This window comes from Stegostoma tigrinum, chromosome 18 (assembly GCF_030684315.1).
Source record: "Stegostoma tigrinum isolate sSteTig4 chromosome 18, sSteTig4.hap1, whole genome shotgun sequence".
NCBI classification, from domain to species: Eukaryota; Metazoa; Chordata; class Chondrichthyes; order Orectolobiformes; family Stegostomatidae; genus Stegostoma; species Stegostoma tigrinum.
In genome coordinates, this window is record NC_081371.1 from 37,579,125 (window position 1) to 37,596,406 (window position 17,282).

General features: G+C 40.0%; 1 long non-coding RNA gene across 1 annotated transcript; it reads right to left on the reverse strand.

The window, feature by feature from the left end:
• Window positions 1-2,298: 2,298 nt before the first annotated feature.
• LOC125461082 (uncharacterized) lies at window positions 2,299-10,595 on the reverse strand. The gene is made up of 3 exons (XR_007249384.2): window positions 10,384-10,595; window positions 7,935-8,006; window positions 2,299-3,721 (listed from the first exon to the last, which is right to left on the reverse strand). It is a non-coding gene; the product is annotated as an uncharacterized LOC125461082 (long non-coding RNA).
• Between the last annotated feature and the right edge of the window lie 6,687 nt (window positions 10,596-17,282).

Below are 17,282 nucleotides of genomic sequence, written 5' to 3' on the forward strand. Positions count from 1 at the left end.
GGACACAATGCGGTCAATAAAAATATCAGTGTCACACGTTCAATAAATCCAAGGCGTATATGTATTTTTTGTCAAGATAATATTTTGTAATATTTAGATTATGAGAATCTATATTTACTTCGAGTAAGTATTGTGGACGCATCTTTAATATCAGCCCAGTTAGTAACATGGCTCATTATCTCTATAATGTACAATCCTGATTCTAAGGTTATCACCATCTTGATCAAGAAGGTGTCAACAGTTGTAGTATTTTGTGCACAGTCAAACTGAAAGTCAGTTCTTTGTTAATGATTGCAAATTATTCAAAGTACATGAAAAATTGTATCTCTATAAAAATGTAAGGATTGCAAAGAAAACAGCTCTATGAACAATTTGCGCATGACTGAAATGGGGCCACAATATTGTTCAATGATCAAAGATGCTTCCAACGAAAGCACCTTCAATGCATACATATAAATTGATCATTGATTTAAACAGAATAGTATAGAATAGCCTTTATTGTCACATATACTCAATGAGTATAGTGAAAAATTTATACGTCGCCAATTACAGTTCCAACTTAGATACAAAAGTACCTAGGCACAGCTTCCTTGGTTACAAGATTTAGACAATACAGAAATTAAATGTCCAACATTACAGAAATCAAAGTTCAATACAACAGACCATGCTGGCACTTAGCTTCCAGTCCACAACAGCGACATGCCAAGGTGGGAGTCTGCCACAGGAAGCCAGAAGGTCGCCACACCATGCTGTGCCATGCCAGGAAGCTGCTGCATCAGAGGAGCCAGAGGCTGGGAATCATTGCCGGCCAGAGGACAGGAATTGTCACTGGAGGCTGGGAATTGTTGCCCACCAGAGACTAGGAGTCGTCATTTGCTGGAGACTGGGAATTGTTGCTGGAGATTACAAGTTGTCAGGAGCTATTGCTCGCTGGAGGCTGGGAATCATCGCTGGAGACTGGGAGACAAAGAGAATGAAGGAAAGAGAAAAGCATTGAGAGGAAGAAAAAGGCAAGTAAAAGAAGAAAAGTAGAAGAACAGGCGGAGTGGATGAGCTCAGGATAGAGTATGCTAGTCCACTGCCATCTTCAACTGATCTGTTTAAGTTGCCTGCATTCTCCAGCTTGGTTCTATCTGAATTGTGTACAAGCAGCATCAGAGGAGCAGGAAAGCTGACATTTCAGGGCTGGACCCTTCTTCAGAAATGGGGGAGGCGAAGCAGATGCTGAAATAAAGTGGGGGGGAGTGGATAGAAGATGGATAAAGGAGCAGATAGGTGAAGAGGAGACTGTCAGGAGGCGGGGATGGAGCCAGTAAAAGTGAGTGTTGTGGGGAAGTTAGGGTGGGGGTTGGTCAGTCAAGGGAAAACGGGCAGGTCAAGGAGGCAGGGATGAGGCTGATAGGTAAGAGGTGGGGGTGAGGGTTGAGGTGGGAGGAGTGGATAGATGGGAGAAAGGACAGACAGGTTAGAGAGGCGGGGTTTTGTGATGCGGTCGGAGGGTGAGATTTTGAAGCTTGTGAAGTCCACATTGATACCATTGGGCTGCAGGGTTCCCAAGCAAAATATGAAGTGCTATTCCTGCAACCTTTGGGTGGCATTGTTGTGGCATTAGACAAGGCCCAGGATGGATATGTCATCCAAGGAGTGGGAGGGGGATATGAAGTGGTTCGGGACTGGGAGGTGCAGTCATTTGTCACGAACTGAGCGTAGGTGTTCCACAAAGCGGTCTCCAAGCCTCCGCTTGGTTTCCCCGATGTAGAGGAGGCCACATCAGGAACAGTGGATACAGTATACCACATTAGCAGATGTGGAGGAGAATATCTGTTTAGTGTGGAAAGTTTTCTTGGGGCCTGGGATGGGTGTGAGGGAGTAGGTATAGGGGCAGGTGTAGTAATTCCTGTGATTGCAGGGTTGTCCGCTCTACACTCCCCACCACCCCCAGCACAGGATCACCCCAATCACAGGAATTACTACACCTGCCCCTATACCTACTCCCTCACCCCCATCCCAGGCCCCAAGAAAACTTTCCACATTAAACAGATATTCACCTCCACATCTGCTAATGTGTACACTGTATCTGCTGTTCCCAATGTGGCCTCCTGTACATCAGGGAAACCAAACGGAAGCTTCAAGACCGCTTTGTGGAACTCGTATGCTCAGTTCGCAACAAATGACTGCACCTCCCAGTTGCGAACCTTTTCAACTCCCTCTCCTACTCCTTGGACGACATGTCCATTCCGGGGCTTCCTCCAGTGCCACAATGATGCCACCCAAACAGCACCTCATATTTCAGTTGGGAACCCTACAGCCCATTGGTATCAATGGGGACTTCACAAGCTTCAAAATCCCATCGCCTCCCCGCCTCTCTCTACTTATTTCAGAATGCACTTGCCCTCCTCCCATTTCTAAAGAAGAGTCTAGACCCGAAACGTCAGCTTCTGCGCCTCTGATGTTGCTAGGCCTGCTATGTTCATCCAGGTCTGCAACTTGTTATCTCACAATCCTATGGTACTTGTTTCAATGACTAAAAGCCTAATTGAAAATTTTATACAACAATTTAATCTTCTAAGCATCTCATGTCACTAATGTCAAGGTCTGCTCTTTAGTTGATTGTACCTGTTAGAAGGTATTGGCAAGAAAGCTTATATTAAGCAGATTTGGAAGTCACAGGAATAACATAGAGTCATACAGTCATTTATCAGAGAAACAGACCCTTTTGTCAAATTTGTCCATGCTGGCCAGGTTTGCCAAATTAAACTAGTTCCATTTGGTGCCTATCCCTCTAAACCTTTCCTATTCATGTACCTGCCCAAATGTCTTTTAAATGTTGTAACTGTGCCTGCATCTATCACTTCCTCTGGCAGTTCATTCCATATAGGAACCACACATCATCAAACGCAAAATCACAATTCTTTAATTATTCTCTGGAATTCGAAAAGAACACCTCTAGAAATTCAATGTTATACCGATTAGGATAGATAACAGCCTAAACAAACATCACATTGATAAGAGATAAAACAGATTACGTTGAAAACAAATCACGCCAAACTTGTTAACTGATATCTGTAGCCAGTATCAAAATAAAGATCTTGCCAATTACCTGCAGATATAGTTAGCAACTACGATTTGACATAACTTTCACTTCTCTTTCGGTAGTAAAATGATTATCTGACACTATGTCAAGGAGTACTGTCAGTGATTACTGTGCTCAAACTCTTAACCATGCCAAGCACCTTTTGAGTTACAGGGCCAGCTAAAGGTGACCTACATAAGTGAAAGGGACTCTCCCCAACACCCTGCAGCAATTAAGGAGAAGAAAGAAATGGAAATTTTTAAGCAATTGCCCCACATTCCTGCATGTGGGCCGGGGAAGGTGAGTCTGAACACACTATCTCTCTAAAATGTGACAAGCCGGGAGGATCTCTTGCTATCCCAGCCTATAAATAAGAGGCCTCAGGCGTTCAAACCACTATTGGTGAAAGAGAGAGTGAGTGTGCGTACAGAACCCTCATAAATATTACCATTTTATCACTGGCTGCTTGCCTCCTACTGACTTTCATCCTGGCTACTGTTAGGAACCTTGGGTCGCCTTGCAAGCCCAAAGTACAAGACGAGCTGATCAAAGACTTTTTCTCATGCGTAGAAAGGGTCACGAAGAAAGTGAGTCATTTTGATTTATCTTCCAGAATGATTTTAATCACATTTCGAATTTCAGGAGAAGCTGCAAATGAAAAAAAAAGATTTTTTAAAACAATGTAAATTTTAGTCCTGAGTTTTTAGGTGGAGCAATTATAGAGTGTTAATGAGAAACATATTCCTCGTGTGTAAAGTAATTTGTTTTTTTAAAAGTGTGATCTTTGCCTTTTAATGACCACCTCCTTAAAGAGTAGCTCTTTCCGAGTGGAGGAATGCACTTTTTCACTTTGTTTTACCTTTACAGGTCACTAGCACTAATTGGCGAATTCTACCACAAATGTGCGAGTTTCTGAATATGACGGTAGGTTTAATTATGCTCTAAAGAATACCCGCTATTTTTAGACATAGACCCCAGGTCATTTTATATCGTCAAATGTTCACCATTACTTTACAGAACAAGGGCAAATGTACTGTGATGAAAAAGGTTTTGAGGTTCTATCGTTGTTACCTGGAAAATAATCTACAAAAGCTATCAGTATCTCAAGATATCAAAAAGGATCTGTTAAACATAGAAAATTACATCCACAAGATAAATGTCAACACAAACTGTGTAAGTGTGCTTTATTTTTCCATTTTTAACATTCTATGTAAGCACTCTTCCAACTTTGCAGTTAATTTAGACGAGGCTGACCCTTGAACAGTGACTTAAATGCTGACAATCTCTCTAATGTGCGCTGTTTTAATTTTGAAGTCAGACTTCAAAAGTGCCCTGATATCGGACTTCTGGTGCACTTCACAGCACATTGGAATATCATTTTAATTATCCACATTGGTGCTGAAGTGCATAGTGATTCAGGAGTGAATAAACAAAAACCTGTATCTCCCGTAAAGTAGTTAATCATCCAATGTAGGGATTATCAAACAAAATTTCACCCATCCTGGGCCCTAATCCCACCATCTTCAACATTTGCTGATGATTTTAGAGCCAAGTAGCACTCATACCTCTTCAGAAGATCTGTACTTTAGAATTTGCTGCTGCCCAAGCCGACCTGTTTCAGTATAGTTACAACACTGGTATCTCCCTGACAATGTGGACAACTGCCCACGTATGCCCTGTACATAAAAAAAAACAGGACAAATTCAACCCAGCCAATTACTGCCCCATCAGTCTACTGTTTATCATCAGTAATGTGATGGAAGGTATCATCAACAGCGCTATCGAGCAGCACCTGCTCAGCAATAACCTGTTCAATGATGCCCAGTTGGGGTTCCACCAGGAGGGTACCATTGACCCAAAACTGAAGTGGAACAGCTAAATAATGTGGCTAAAAAGTAGGCTGGGGCTGTAAATTTCGTAGTGGATAACTATTATCTTGATTCCCTAAAGCCGGTCTACCAGGCACAAGTCAGAAATATTGAGGAATACACTTCGAATTACTCACCTGGATGAGTGTAGCTCCAACAACGCATGAAGCTTGACACCATCCAGGATAAAGCAGATGGGATGATTTTCGATTTTGATTTTATTGTTGTGTACCGAAACACAAGGAAAAGCTTTGTTTATGAGCAGTACAGCCTGATCACAACAAGCACAAGGATGTATGGATCAAAAAGATTTGAAGGCATACAGGATACATTGCAAGTTACATTATTTGAGGCTAGAGTCCATTCAGCAGTCTGTTAACAGCCAGAAAAAATCTGTTCCTGAACCTGGTGGTGCATGTGTTCAAGCTGCTATATCTTCTGCCTGATGGAAGACGCTGTAGGAGATCATTACCAGGGCATCTTGGGTCTTTGATGTTGGCCACCTTTCTGTGGCAGCGGGCTGTGTAGATGAAATCCATGGATGGACGGCTGGCTTCTGTGATGGTCTGGGCTGTGCACACCATCTTCTGTAGTTTCTTACAGTCCTGGGCAGAGCAGTTGCCATACCAGGCCGTTACACACCTGGACAGTATACTTTCAATGGTGCATCTGTAGAAATTGGTGAGGCACTTCATGGACATGGTATACTTCCTGAACTGCCTGAGAAAGAAGCGGCACCTCAACCATTTCAAAAGCTAATTAATTATTCCAGCACCAAAGCAAAATGGCAGCAGTGCACACCATATGCAAGGTGCACTGTGGCAACTTTTCAAGGCACCTTCCTAATCTATGATCTGCCCCACCACAAAGGACAAGGACAGCAGAGACACGGGAACATTCCCTCTAGGCTAACAATATCATTTTTCTTTCACTGTATCTGGGTCAAAAAGCCTGCAAATCCCTTCCTAGCAGCACAACACTGCACAGACTGCAGCAGTTCAAAAGGTCCCACTATCACGTTCTCAAGGGCAGTTAGGGATGGCCAATGAATGCTGATCTTGCCAGTGACACATTCTCTAAAAGAATTTTTAAAAATCCTCTTCTTAGAAACCCAGTATCACTAATTGACTGCCTGATAGTTAAAAGCCATTTATCAGAATGAAATATTTAACACTTAATGGTAAGCGAAGAACTAGGAGGCACAAAAATGCTAGCGCAGCAATCAGAATCTGATGTCTCCTGATTTATCACACTGTGGATGAAAAGACAAGGCAGCACTAGTTGGTGTGATGATCCCCCTCCAGTTTCTCATGTACATCAGTGTTTGGAGCAGTGCAGTTTGGCTGCAGTTCTCAGTGAAGTTTCTAATTCTCCTCTTTGTGGTGATGAACAAAATCTGACACCGAGCCATATGAGTAGAAATTAAGTGTGACCCAGATTATTTTGACTCATAAACATGTCAGTTACTGTAGAGGAGAAACAAATGTTACACAAACAGACTTATTGCCATCTGCTAAAAATGGCAACAGGATTTTCAACCTTTGGTCCCCTAATGAATCAGCGTGATAACTTAATCAGGTATTAATTAAAATTCTCTTTCTGATAATGATCACCAAGGAGGCTTACAACCTTTATCAAGTTGTATCAGCAGTTTTCATCTTAGCATTGTTATTTGTTATTTATTACCTCTGAATTCAGGTCTGTAGCACCCAAAACTGAAAATGTGTATGTGCGGCATTTCGCATTAATCTCTGTGTGAGCAAATATATCTATTTGGTAAGATTAACATGATCTAATATTGTTCATGATTTTATAATAATGCATCACTCAACTGAAATAGCAAAAAGGCATCTGTTTAAAACCATTGTTCATTAACTTACAGAGAAAATGTAAGCCATCTAAGGAACCTCTGGCAGAAAAATTCAAGAAGTTTAAAAAAGATAAGCAAATGGTACTGAGACTCTTACAACTACAGTTCACCTATTTTAGGTTTGAAGGAACAGCCCGAGATCTAGCTAATCGTTCTGAAAGTTTGCCTTGTTTAGTCTCGACTCTTTATTCACTCGTGGGAAATGGTTGTTGCTGCCTGGCCAGCACTTAGTGCCCATGCCAAGTTACCTTTGAACTGATTGGCTTGTTGGGCCATTTCAGAGTGCAGATGATTCAACCACATTGTTGGGGGTTGGTGTCATATAAGCCAGACCAGGTGAAGATGGCAGATTTCCTTTCCTGAAGGATGTTAGTGAACCAGATGGCAATGGTTTCGTGGTCATCAGTAGATTCTTAATTCCAGTTTTTTTTATCATTGAATACAAATTATTCCACTCTATTGTGGGAGGATTTGAACCAGGGTCCTAAGAGTATATGCACACTTCCTGGATTAATAATCTAGCAGTAATGCCACTAGACCATCACTTCCACTAAACTTCCCTGAAAACCTTAAAATTAACAGTTTATTAATGTTTATGTATAAGGTCACCCGGTATATCCACAGTATGATCAGTGAACTATGAATAACTAGAACCAATTTAAATCCCTTTTGTTTTTTTCAGTGTTCAAATTATTAAATATAACTAGCACCAATGTTTTAGTTTTAAGCAAGATCAAAGATGAGTATATTACACTTATTACTACAAGTGACTAAGTAAATGTGATTTAGTTTAGGTAGAATGTAAATACGAACATTAAGAGCAGAAAGCAATTGTCTTTTGCTCTAAGAACCTTCTTCTCTGAGGGTGTTATCTTTTTTCTACCATTCTGGGAATTCTGTTTTAAAACGGTGTCTCTCAGCCTTATTGACTTTAAGAAAGCTGTAAAGTTAATGTTTTATAAATCATTGTCCAATAAAGTAGTCAAGTTTGCTGGAATTCCTTGTTGGGTGATCTTCTAGTTTCCTAGAAATCTTACATTTTAAGATTTAATGTGCTGTCTGGGGGGTTAATTGAATTCTATATTCTTTCCTTTTTGATTGTTATTGAGATAAGTATTTCTACCTTTTCTGGTTGAAAGTGAATCAAGAAGGATCAGCCATGTGACTTCCGGCAGCCATGTTTTAGATACCGTATCTATTTAAAGTAAAAGCAAAATTAAAGATTTTTATATAAAATATACAATATTGTAATAGATTCATAAGACATTGCTTTTTCTTATTGAAAAAGGGGGAGGTGGTGATAAAATGGTGATATCATTGTGCAGTATTTCAATGCCTATGCTTATTTGGACATGAGTAAAGGTTTCTTCAGAGGAAATAATGAATGTCTTTTGTAAAAAATGCATGAGTATTTCAAAAGGCTTGCTAATATTATAGAACCCATTGGTTCTGCGCCTACTAGATACAGTAATGACACTTGAAAGGCACAGCAGATAGCAATGTGAAAATCAAACTGCTACATTGAGAACATAATTGAGTAATCATGATCTTTACAGTGAAGTTAGCAAGAGGGAAACACTGGTGTAGTAGTAACATCATTGGACCAGTCATCCAGAGGCTCAGACGAATGCTGTGGGGACTGGAGTTCAAATTTCACCACAACAAATAGTGGCATTTAACTTCAATTTAGACTCTGGAATTAACAGCTAGCACCATCAATGGTTCTGAGAAAGGGTCACCGGACCCAAAACATTAACTCTTCTTTTTTCTCCTCCACAGATGCTGCCAGACCTGCTGAGCTTTTCCAGCAACTTTGTTTTTGTTCCTGATTAACTGCATCCACAGTTCTTTTGGTTCTTGTCATTAATGGTTATCTGAAATGATTGTTGCAAAAACCCATCTGCTTCACTGATGACTTTTAGAGGAGGAAATCTCCATCCTTGTGTGGTCTGGTTGATGTGTGACCCTGGGCCCAGTGGTGTAGTTGATTCTCAACTATCCTCTGGAAAGTCAGCAAGCTAAACAATTCAACTGAAACTGGGGATGGACAAGAAGTGCTAGCCTTGCCAGTGATGAAATGTCCTATGGAAAACAAGGTGTGCATATGCACATGTGTGTGTGTGTGATATATAATTAACAGCAAACCAAAATTGCCAATTAACTGGAAAAATTGCATGTTCAACTTATTTTAACTAATTTGTCATCTTTTCCATTACTGCTGGTACACCCTGATACCCGTGGAATGGCTAGATTAGCAGATCAGTTGTAGCAAAACTACTTTCTGCATGAAGGTTGCAGAAATGTTGGAGCAGCTAAGCCAATTGGCAGCCTTTAAAGCTTCTTAATTTGGAACTAGCTTAGAACTGAAGTATTGATGCTGTAGGGAAAGGATGCCATTGGCAGCTCTAGAATGCACAGTTGTGAACTGTAGCTTTGCATCTCCAACTCTTTACTATTAGATTAGATTCCCTACAGTGTGGAAACAGGCCCTGTGGCCCAACAAGTCCACACCACCCCTTGGAGCATTCCACCCAGACCCATTCCCCCAGTAACCCACACACCCCCGAACACTACGGGCAATTTAGCATGGCCAATCCACCTGGTCTGCACATCTTTGGACTGTAGGAGAAACCAGAGCACCTAGAGGAAACCCATGCAAACACGGGGAGAATGTGCAAACTCCACACAGACAGCCACCCGAGGTTGGAATCGGGCCTGAGTCCATGGTTGGTTTCTAAATTATTGCCATTCATTATGCCAATATAAGCAGTACAACTAAAATCAGGGGAATCAGATAGTGAGTGAGGAGAAACTGTTTTCAATGGCTGAAGGTTTGCTAACTGAAGGACACCAATTTACGGTGGCAAAAACAGAGGAGGCATAAGGATTTTTTAATGCGGTGAGTGATTAGGATTTAGAATGCACAGTTGGATAAGTGATGGATACAATTTCAGTTATAGCTTTCAAAGTAAAACTGGATAATTATTTGAAAGAAGAAAAAATTGCAATAAAATAGGGAGTGAGCAGGGTAGTTGGATTATTTGCATGGTTTAAATGGTCAATGGACAGACTCAGTGGTCTAAAAGGCCTCCTTCTGTGCTGTGAAAATCTGAATCAATGACCTTCCCTTACATTTTACTGTGCTACCTCTTGTCCTGTGCACCATCTGAATGTCCGAAGCTTATAATTAACTGCTACATTGTGATTCTTCTGTCATGCCTCATTGAGATGGCAAACTGGAAATCAAGCCCTGCTCCTTCCAGAGTCACCACAAAAGTTAAAGATTTCATCAAAGAATGCAAGTTACTTGCTATAAGACCTGTGTTGACAGAAAGCACAGACAATATTTTTGTACTTAACAAGGATTACTGTTTATGACAAATTAATGGATCCAATCTACACATAAACAAGTATAACTTATTTTAACAGATTCTACCAGATAAAAATATTAATCCTATTTATAAACACCTCCACACATTTACAGACAAAGACAGTCACAAAACCTAGGTGCTATGGGTGGAGGTGAAAATAACTGGGAAGGCAGGTTAATGATCTCTGTCCTTAGCACTCACTGAGATGCCTGTTTTGGCTTGTCGGGACTTGTTGCTCTGCATCTTCCTTCTCTGGGCACTTTAACTCGTTTACAGGAAGCACGCACTGACTTGTTCATACTTATAAAGTCTTTCATGTACAAGTTAACACCTGCAGCTTAGAGCAACTCATCAGGGAAGTAAACATGCTTTCTTCAGGCTTGAACTGTTTCCCACTACAGAGAGAGGGAAGCTCCTCTCATTCAGGAGGTCCAATGATGATCTAAATAAACATTTACACCCACAAGCTGTTCAGCTACCTGGGAACCAATAACATTGTTGTTGACGGGCAGTAGGCCTTTGTAATCATTAACTGGGCACCATGCAAGAGACCAACCAGTTACTTGTTTCTGTCTGAATCTCCCTTCATATACTCCCCAGCTCAGCTTTAGAAACTCCTCTCCCTCCCCACTGTTTGGACAAACTGCTGTGTAAACTGCATTTATAATCAGTGTCAGGCAACTTACTTTTAAAAACTGTAGCAATCCCTTTGACAGTCTGACTTTAAAACCCTTTTCAGTCCACATCAAAAAATGCAGAAAAATAAAGATATGGCCCTTATATATACCTTGCATTGTAGGGGTCAATTTAGCTCATGTGGCTGAATGGTTGGTTTATGAAGCAGCGTGATGCTAGCAGCATGGGTTCAATTCTCATTACTGGTTAAGGTTACCATGAAGGACTCTGTTTCTCAACCATCACCCCCCCCCCCCTTATCTGAGGTATGTTGGCCCTCAAGTTAAATTGTCAACAGTTGACTGTCTCTAATGAGATAGCAGCCCAATGTTCTCTTAAGACTATGGCAACTTGATTCTCTGTTCTTTCAAGCATGATCATTTTAACACTGCAGTTGACCATTTCAAGTTGATCTTTCTTGTAACAACAACTATTGCATTTATTTAAACACTTGATGAAGAGAACATACCAAAATCTTTCACGGGCCTGTGAGTAGAAAAAAAGCATACTGAGTCAAAGAAGGAGATATTAGAGAGTTGAACAAAGGTTAGTGAAAGATTGGGTTTTGTGAAGGCTCTGGAGAAGGAGAGGGAGATGAAATAGTTTAAGGACTAAAATCCTGCATAGAATATAACTTCACATCACTCAGTCCCATTGTTTTTCATTCACCAACCAATTAATTTAGATGTGAAGAGGTGAAGTTTAAATTTAATATTGGAGAAGTGATCTACATATTTCTATTTACAGGAAATTTTGTGTTTAACTCAACTGTCTTTAGGTATTCATTGTCATTGCATACTTAAGCTGAAATTTGGGGAGAAAAAAAACTCTGGCCTAATTGTAAGGCAATACTCGTAGTGTCAGAGTGAAACATGCGCTGTGTACCTATTATCAACATCAAATAATAAATAAATTCTGACTATTTTAAAATGTAACATAATTATTGCAGCAAGATTACCTGATCATAATTGTTCACTTTGAAAGGAGTTGCCAAGAAAGTGGCCTGGGTTGCTCGCCTAACCTGCTCCCTTAGTGTCCATAGGCAATTTACCCTCTTCCTGGGGGGGGTCGGGCTTGCTTTTGCTCAATATCTCAGCTTCATGACCTGCTTATAATGATGCTGACGTACGGCCATTAACCCACATTCTAATGATCTATATAGCATAGTTTAAGTTGTTTTATTTAGAATTTTGATTTCACTGATATTATGGTCAGCAGTCAGTCTATGTAAATAGATGGCAGTATCTTTACAGTATTTGAGTGATACCTGTAGTAAGTGATTTAAATAGTGTTTTTTCAAACTTTGGAATCTAGAGCATAGATGATAGACCTGATAAATTCCAGAAGGAACAATTACTAATTATCTGTTCTTTTTGTCTAAAAATTCCAGCTGAAAGATTCATCACATGCCACTGCATCTGAGATCATCTTTCAACTCTATGTTCTTAGAAATCTCCTTCTCGAAATAACCGACAGATTGTTTTTCACAGGATGTTAATCTGCACAACTTATTTCCAGTGATCACACAAGATTTTACTCTCTTCTAAATTGGAAGAAAAAAAGAAAAGTCATTTAAAAAAAAATGATCATTGTGTGGTAAGATTGAAAGAACAAGCCAGCCTCATCTTCAACATACCGAATCTCTTAATGATGTACACTTACAGGCTGTTCCACTGCTCACTTGTTTGGTGTGCTTGTGATCATTGAGCAACTTCTTAAAATTGTGAATGGGAAATTATTTTGGAATGAGGGAGACAGAGATCATGTACAGCTTTTATTCTTCAGACAACTTCCACTACTCACTTTCTTTTGCTTTCGCTAGTCAATGGTTCAGCATTAAAGTACATCTATCATCAAAATGAGGTCAGGAAACTAGGTTGTATAATGGTTCTGAAGGGGTTAATATTTGTTGCATTGACCCTACCCATTCTGGTAATGGCACACACAAATGTGTGGATGAAAGTGAGTTTTGGAGGGAAGAGATGTATCTGTCCCAATTCCCCTGGTTATAATAAATACATGAACAAATGTATTTGTGCTTATTGTTATCATGTAATAAAACTTCTTGTTTTTTAAGAAATTTACCTCTTCTCCACAGTGGTATATTCTCTGCTTTGGATCAGTAGATAGACCAAGATAAAACAAATACAAAGGAGGATGGCTGAAATTGAACTACTCAAGCAACTTTTGCCCAGTACCACAAACTGATAGAGGTGGCAAATACCATAAGCTATCAAAAGTGGTCACCTGGGAAAATGCAACAGATCGAAGAGCATTGAAATCACGAGCTAAATTCTTAAAAGAGCCTATTTTTTTCCCTAAGTACCTAGGTCATATAATTCCCTTGTTTCCACCAGTGTCTGGATTATATGTCAGGCTCAAGGCATAACTTCCAACTTAAAAATGTTTCAACTACTTAGTAGGGAAATGATATGATAGCAAGTATAGATGCTACGTTTTCAAGTTGATTTTTAAGGAAAATCTCATCCATGTCAAATGCCTATTCAGGTGCATATCTTTCTGGTTTTTTGTTCTTTTAAAAATAGAGATAGAAAATTATAGGAAGCATATGATGAATTTCTGATGCATCCTGCCAGAAACTAAAGCTAGTTCTGCACTAGAAACATAAATTTGTAAAGCGTGCCTCTGGTGAATTTTCCATGATTAAAATTGCTTAAGAGTTATATTTTCAAGTGTTTTGTTTCTCAGTTTATGTATGTTTTTATTGATATTGCAAAATGTAGGAAGATCACTTCCCATGTGTGTAGAAGCAGTCAATGGAATCATAGTCAACAATGTCCTCGCTACAGGTTTTAGATTACTGGTTCCCTAATTACACAAAATAAGAAATAGAGCCATAGGTTATTTGACTCTTTGAGCCTGCTCCAACATTCAGCAAGATCATCGTTGATCTAATGGTGGCATCAACTCCCTTTTCCAGTGTGCACATTCCATCATCCTTGATTTGGTTGTAGATCAAAAATCTTTCTGTCTCAACCTTGAAAACATTCAATGACCCAGCCTCCACTGCTCTCTGGAGTTGAAAATTCCAAAGTTGAGCAAAACTTTGAGAATAAATCCCTTCTCATTCTTGTCTTAAATGGGAGACCTCCTCATTGAAACTGTACCCTCTAATTCTAGATTACATCACTTTTAAAGATAATTTTAAAGATTAAAAGAAAATGAAGCTCCATTGGGAGAAGTAAGAATGTGGTAGAATTATAGTTAAAAGTAAACAATGAAGTCAGAAAGTTCTTCAGAAAGCGACAACTATGAATTTTTGAATTAACTCAGATCAATTCTGGAGATGATTTGGAAAAGGGGAATCTCAACTCTATTTAGGTTCATAACCTTGTAATGAGGTGGTGAAAAACAATAAAGATGTACTTTGAACAATCAAATATCTGCATAGCGCTCAAAATCACAACCCAGGGATTAAGAGTCTCATTTATCTAACAATTCCACTGGCCAGGATCTGTCGCACACAGCCTGTTCGTAAGAACGCACAAAATGTGAACAATAGTAGATTAGACACCTTACTGAGCCTGTTCTGGAATTCAATATGATCATGGTGGATCTTGAGCTTCAACTCCACTTTTCTGCCTGTATCTTATATCCCCTGATTACCTAATGGACCAAACATCTGACTAGCCCAGCCTTGAGCCAACTCATTAATGGGGACTCCAAAGAGTTCTGGGCTGGAGAATTCAAAAGATTCATATCTCTTTAAAAGAATGATATCTTCTCCTCTCAATCCTAAATGATCAACCCCTAATCCTAAGACTGAGCCTCCAATGTTTCAACTTGATTATTCACCAACTTTATAAGGTTTCTGCACCTTACAGTTAGATAAAATACATTCTTTACAGACCAGTTCAGAGTAGGGAAGTGGTGAAAGCGAAATCTGGAATTCAAGTGAATTTCTGGGGTGACATGGTGTGTGGTAAGGTAAGGAGAATTGTTTTAACCAGAATAAATCAGTAGAGAAAAAAATTATTTCAAACCAATAGTTGACATTACACTTATCTGGTTAAAATTTCTGTGTTAAACTGACTTTAAGGTGAAAAAGACTCGTACCCTCCAGCTTACGAGGGGAAAAACTGTGCATGCATTGTCAGTCACAGTGCAGGTTGGGTGCAAATCCAGGACTGTTCTTGGAACCTGATTGGTCAGGTCAGGAGTTGTAGCAAACTATTGTACACTGGAACGATGATTGTGAGGATAAATCATAAGTTAACTTAAATAGTACTACATATATGTTTGTAATCAACCTTAAATTTCAGTGCATTGTTTATCTTAATCTTTTACATGTCTTCTATACAGTATTGACTCTCCTCTGTTTGTATCCCCATTCACCATCTTTGCTATTTATTAGATGGTATGAGAATTTGGTGATTTGCTTAACTTTCAGCTGAGCTTTAAACCCATTTCTAAAAAAATGGACTTTGGCCCAGATCTTCAGACTTCAGGATGGTCATAGAATAGACATAAATGCCAAACTGCACTACCGGACACCTTAGAAGCCCCAGAACAATGTCACTGGGAATTGTCTAGGAAGTTTGACATTCAGATGGACAATTCCTCTGCTCCATGGGATCCTCCAAAAATGTGATTTCACTCTGAATTAAGGTCAGAAGCTTTGCACGGTCTGACTCGTTTTCTTCAAGTGTTACCCATGCAATATTAGACAGGAAAATCCAATTCTAATGTTTTTTATTGTTGATAAAACAGACCCCCCGTCACCCCTGTGGCCATTCCCTTGAACTTTAGACTGCACCCCCCCACCAGCAACCTGACTCTTCTGAACTGATAAACTCATCTACACTACCTATCCCATCTGTTACTCTGACATCTCACTCACCACCTTCTCACTTGCAAACCTACTCCCTTATGCACTTGTCTGACTCATGATACTCCAAAATTTTGCAGCTACTGCTATTAAAAAAGAAGTGCTTTTTTTTGCACAGATACTCTGTGCTGCTTGCTCTGAGGTTTCTTTTACTGTGTCACTTTCAAGGATTTCCTGGAAACATTGGGGGAAGGTAAACTTTTTTTTGTTTGATTGAGGGTTAGAAGATTTGGATCCTTATGTTTTTCATTGTTCAAATTCTGTTCTAAACTTCCATTTTCTGAAAGACAGATTTCTCAAGTTCTTTTTACACTAAATTTTATTAGTTGAAAACTTTGATCCTGATATTTACAGAGAGTGCATTTCATTTTATTCACCTGTGGGGTGTGGTCATCGTTGCTTGGCCGCATTTATTGTCTGTCCCTTGAGAAGGTGGTGCTGAGCTGCCATCTTGAACTGCTGCTGCTGTCCATTTGCTGCAGATAGATCCACAATGGTCTTTGGGAGGGAACTTTGGGATTTTAACCTAATGACAGGGAAGGTACGGGAATATAATTCCAAGTCAGGATGATGAGTGGCTTGGAGGGGAACTTGTAGATGGTGGTGTTCCCACTTGTCTGCTGTCGTTGTCCTTCTAGGTAGAAGTGACTGTGATTTGGAAGGTACTGTCTAAGGATCTTGGGTGAATCTTGTAGTTAGTAAGACCATAAGACATAGGAGTGGAAGTAAGGCCATTCGGCCCATCGAGCCTACTCCGCCATTTAATCATGGCTGATGGGCATTTCAGCTCCACTTCCCTGCACTCTCCCCATAAATTCTTGATCTCACAAGGAATCAAGGGCTATCAATCTCCACCTTGAAGACATTTAACCTCCCAGCCTCCACTGTACTCCGTGGCAATGAATTCCATAGGCCCACCACTCTCTGGCTGAAGAAATGTCTCCTCATTTCAGTTTTAAATTTACCCCCTCTAATTCTAATTCTAAGGCTGTGCCCACAGGTCCTAGTCTCCCCACCTAATGGAAACAACTTCCCAGTGTTCACCCTTTCTAAGCCATGCATTATCTTGTAAGTTTCTATTAGATCTCCCCTCATCCTTCTAAACTCTAATGAATACAATCCCTGGATCCTCAGCCATTCTTCGTACGTTAAACCTACCATTCCAGGGATCATCCGTGTGAATCTCCGCTGGACACGCTCCAGGGCTAGTGTGTCCTTCCTGAGGTGTGGGGCCCAAAATTGGACACACTATTCTAAATGGGGCCTAACTAAAGCTTTATAAAGTCTCAGAAGCACATCACTGCCTTTATATTCCAACCCTCTTGAGATAAACGACATTACATTCGCTTTCTTAATCATTGACTCTACCTGCAAGTTAACCTTTAGAGAATCCTGCACCAACACTCCCAGATCCCTTTGTACTTCTGCTTTATGAATTTTCTCACCGTTTAGAAAATAGTCCATGCCCGTATACTTTTTTTCCAAGTACACACTGCTGCTACTGAGTGACAATTATGAAGTGGATGCTTGTAAATATACTGCCGCTCAAGTGGGCTACATTGTCCTGGATGGTTTC